This window comes from Carassius gibelio, chromosome A18 (genome assembly GCF_023724105.1).
Source record: "Carassius gibelio isolate Cgi1373 ecotype wild population from Czech Republic chromosome A18, carGib1.2-hapl.c, whole genome shotgun sequence".
Taxonomy (NCBI): domain Eukaryota; kingdom Metazoa; phylum Chordata; class Actinopteri; order Cypriniformes; family Cyprinidae; genus Carassius; species Carassius gibelio.
Window position 1 is genome coordinate 1,283,750 of NC_068388.1, and position 5,000 is coordinate 1,288,749.

The 5,000-nt window shown below is 42.4% G+C and overlaps 1 protein-coding gene across 9 annotated transcripts in view; it reads left to right on the forward strand.

Annotated features, from left to right (window-relative positions):
• The window catches only part of LOC127934519 (CUGBP Elav-like family member 4), a 55,208-nt gene that overhangs the window by 25,289 nt on the left and 24,919 nt on the right, over positions 1 to 5,000 (forward strand). The window lies entirely within an intron of this gene.

Here is a 5,000-nt window from a genome sequence, read left to right on the forward strand (position 1 = left end):
TCTTTCCTCATCTCGACTGCACTGTACAAGTGATGAAATAAAATGCAGCATTTCTGATGACAGGAGAAGTAAGGAGATGACAGGAGTAATAAAGAGACACACAAGCATTTGTAATAGAAAGACAGGAGAGTGCGTGGGGTGAGACAGGAGTGCCGGTGAAGTAATAGAAAGACAGACGAGTGTGTAATAGAGAGACAGAAGAGTGTGTGGGGTGAGAAAGGAGTGCTGGTGGAGTAATAGAAAGACAGGAGAGTGCGTGGGGTGAGACAGGAGTGCCACGGTGAAGTAATAGAAAGACAGACGAGTGTGTAATAGAGAGACAGAAGAGTGTGTGGGGTGAGAAAGGAGTGCTGGTGGAGTAATAGAAAGACAGGAGAGTGCGTGGGGTGAGACAGGAGTGCCACGGTGAAGTAATAGAAAGAAGATGAGTGTGTGGGGGTGAAAAAGGAGTGCCGGTGAAGTAATAGAGAGACAGACGAGTGTGTAATAGAGAGACAGAAGAGTGTGTGGGGGTGAGAAAGGAGTACTGGTGGAGTAATAGAAAGACAGACGAGTGTGTGGGGTGAGACAGGAGTGCCATGGTGAAGTAAAAGAAAGAAAGATGAGTGTGTGGGGGTGAAAAAGGAGTGCCGGTGAAGTAATAGAGAGACAGACGAGTGTGTAATAGAGAGACAGAAGAGTGTGTGGGGGTGAGAAAGGAGTACTGGTGGAGTAATAGAAAGACAGGAGAGTGCGTGGGGTGAGACAGGAGTGCCACGGTGAAGTAATAGAAAGAAGATGAGTGTGTAATAGAGAGACAGAAGAGTGTGTGGGGTGAGAAAGGAGTGCTGGTGGAGTAATAGAAAGACAGGAGAGTGCGTGGGGTGAGACAGGAGTGCCACGGTGAAGTAATAGAAAGACAGACGAGTGTGTAATAGAGAGACAGAAGAGTGTGTGGGGTGAGAAAGGAGTGCTGGTGGAGTAATAGAAAGACAGGAGAGTGCGTGGGGTGAGACAGGAGTGCCACGGTGAAGTAATAGAAAGAAGATGAGTGTGTGGGGGTGAAAAAGGAGTGCCGGTGAAGTAATAGAGAGACAGACGAGTGTGTAATAGAGAGACAGAAGAGTGTGTGGGGGTGAGAAAGGAGTACTGGTGGAGTAATAGAAAGACAGACGAGTGTGTGGGGTGAGACAGGAGTGCCATGGTGAAGTAAAAGAAAGAAAGATGAGTGTGTGGGGGTGAAAAAGGAGTGCCGGTGAAGTAATAGAGAGACAGACGAGTGTGTAATAGAGAGACAGAAGAGTGTGTGGGGGTGAGAAAGGAGTACTGGTGGAGTAATAGAAAGACAGACGAGTGTGTTGAGGTGAGACAGGAGTGATAGTGAAGTAATAGAAAGACAGACGAGTGTGTAGGGTGAGACAGGAGTGATAGTGGAGTAACAGAGAGACAGATGAGTCTGTGGGGGTCAGACAGGAGTGCCGGTGAAGTAATAGAAAGAAAGACGAGTGTGTGGGGGTGAAAAAGGACTGCTGGTGGAGTAATAGAAAGACAGGAGAGTGCGTGGGGGTGAGACAGGAGTGCCACGGTGAAGTAATAGAAAGACAGACGAGTGTGTAATAGAGAGACAGAAGAGTGCGTGGGGTGAGACAGGAGTGCTGATGAAGTGAGAGAAAGAAAGACGAGTGTGTGGGGGTGAAAAAGGAGTGCCGGTGAAGTAATAGAGAGACAGACGAGTGTGTAATAGAGAGACAGAAGAGTGTGTGGGGGTGAGAAAGGAGTGCCATGGTGAAGTAATAGAGCTGGGAGAGTAATGGAGAGACATAAGAGTGTGTGGGGGTGAGACATGAGTGCTGGGGGAGTAATAGAGAGACAGAAAAGCATGTAATAGAGGGACAGACTAGTGTGTGGAGGTAAGACAGGAGTGCCGGTGAAGTAATGGAGAGACAGACGAGCGTATGGAGGTGCGAAAGGAGCCACGGTGGAGTAATAGAGAGAACAGACGAGTGTGTGGGGGTGAGACAGGACTCAGGAGTGCTGGTGGAGTAATAGAGAGACAGATGAGCGTGTGGAGGTTAGACAGGAGCGCATGCCTATTTGTCAGCATTGATCAAGCCATTAGGAGTGTGTGCAGGGAGCCATATTGGTTTTTGGGGCCAAAGGGCACGAGTGAGACAGAGATGAAGCACTTGAATGTACTGAACTCTACTGGGACTCTAATGAATCTGACACACACTGTGTTTCTCTATCTGAGAGAAGCTGCTCGAGTGAACAGCTTCTTCAGCACTCATGAGTTCAGACGCTTCATCAGCCAGAGCAAACACGCCCCAAGTCAGCATCTGCAGTCGTGTGTGTGTGTGTGTGTGTGTGTGTGTGTGTGCTGATGCTGGAATACAGCAAGACATCGGACACTGTTCAAACACACCTGGATCTTTACTGAGCTGTAGTTTCCCCAGAATAAGTCTGACAGATGATCCAGAGGAGTCTCCCCTAGGGAAAAACAAACAAATGCATTAAAAAAAAGTAAATAATGCTTTCATTTTCTTTCTTTTCTCTTAATATTTTAAAATACAGATTGTTTTAGTTTAAGGTTTGTGCTAATATGTAGTAATTAAAGTCACTTAACATAAAACAATATGGCCTTTTATTTAACTACAGTAAACAATTGTGTTTGTGTTGTGTCATGTTGTTTTCTTCTCCTTTCTTGTATCTTTTCCTCGTCTTTTATCTTCTCAAATCTTGTATCCTATCATCCTGTCTTCCCATCTATTCTTCTCTCACATCTTTTGCTCTCTTATCTTCTCTTATGATCTCTTCTTGTGTCTCTTGGATCTCTAAACATATTACTTATATAGGGCTGGTGTTTATTTATTAAACATGGTATTTGTGAGAATTTGATAAATCTTTGAGTTCATATCAGTTTTATTTCAGTATCATTGAGACACTACTATTGTTTAATATTTTGAATTGGATCATTTTAATTAATATTAGTGAAATTTTTAGTAATAAGTGTTTTTCTAATTTGTATACATGTTATTTTTTATTTCAGTTTTAGTTATACATCAAGTGAAAATTAGAAATTTGTCTTGGCAACTGGAATAAATGCGTTTTTAAAAAAAAATATGTTTTATCATATTTCAGTTAAAGCAACAAAAATGTAGTTTGCTATTGTGGTCCGTATGCAGGTGTGTGTGTGTGTGTGTGTGTGTGTGTGTGTGTGTGGGATGTGTATCTGGCTCTCAGTGATGGCACATAACTTTTTGTCAAACTGAGTAAAAGAGGACATTAAAGTGGGACGGAGGTGGGGGTTGTTTGGGGGTTGTGGTGAATAATTGGAGTTTTTCCTTTAACCTCATTGGATACACCAAGGAAATAATGGTGGAAATGGTGCAAGAGCAGGCAGGTGCGTGCCAATTCGCTGGATTGCATCCCGCAGACCAATGGGATGCTGACCTGATCTGCCCGGCTGCTTAGCAACTCCTGGTGCATCCTGGGATGCCTAATGACAACCAATCACACAAGTTTGGAGATCAGAGACGGAGCAAATCAGAGAACAGAGAGAACACTCACGGGTCTCAGACAAAACTCCAACTCTAGGCAAGGCAAGGCAAGTTTCTTTAAATGGCACATTTCGTACACAATGGTAATTCAAAGTGCTTTACACAAAAGAAAGTAAAATAATCATGAAGAAAAATAGTAACAAAAATAAAACAAGCAATTTTAAAACTTTTAAAATGATTAAAACATTTAAAAACAGTTAGAAAATGATTTAAATAAAATATAGTGCAATCAGTTCGGACATTGCACAGTGCTCATTCAATAAATGCACAGCTAAACAGATGAGTTTTGAGTCTAGATTTAAATGTGACTAGTGTTTTAGCACATCTGATCTCTTCTGGAAGCTAATTCCAACTGCGGGCAGCATAGTAACTGAAGGAGGACTCCCCTTGTTTTGTGTGAACACTTGGTATTTCTAACTGACTTGATCCTAGTGATTTGAGTACACTGTTAGGTTTATATTCAGTGAACATATCTGCAATATATTTCGGTCCTAGTTCATTTAGTGACTTATACACGAGTAAAAGTACTTTAAAATCAATCCTAAATGTAACTGGAAGCCAGTGTAAGGACCTGAGGACTGGTGTGATATGCTCAGATCTTCTGGTTCTGGATGAGCTGCAGCTGTCTAATGGTCTTTTTGGGAAGGCCAGTGAGGAGACCATTACAATAGTCCACCCTGCTGGTGATAAAGGCATGAACAAGTTTCTCCAAGTCTTGACTGGAAACAAAACATCTAATTCTTGCAATGTTTTTTAAATGATAGTATGCTGATTTAGTTACTGCTTTGACATGACTACTGAAAGTAAGGTCTGTCTCCAGAATCACACCAAGATTCCTGACTTGATTTTTAGTTGTTGATCCCTAGAGTCAAGGTAAGCATTCACCTTGAACACTTCATCTATGTTTCCAAATGCAATGACTTCAGTTTTTTCCTTGTTTAACTGAAGAAAGATCTGGCACATCCAACTATTAATTTCATCAATGCATTGGCAGAGGGAGTCAATGGGGCTGTAGTCATTTGGAGATAAGGCTAGGTAAATCTGGGTATCATCAGCATAGCTGTGAAAGGCAATTTGGTTCTTTCTCATTATTTGACTTAGTGGAAGCATATACAGGCTAAACAAGAGCGGTGCAAGAATTGAGCCTTGTGGGACTCCGCATGTCATGGACGTCCACTTAGACTTATGCTCTCCTAGACTCACATAATAGCCTCTCCCTTCTAAGTATGATCTAAACCATTTGAGTACCATCCCAGAAAGCCCGACCCAGTTTTCCTCGACAGTGTCAAACGCTGCACTCTAACATGGTTTATCTCTTGTGTCCCAGTACAAATATCGAAACTTACATACATTTACTTGAAGTGTATACGAGATTAAGGATTGTTCTGTTTTGGTTTTTCCATTCATAAATCTGACAACATTTTCTAGAGGTCAGGCACAATATTTCTGACTTTCGAAGGCAGA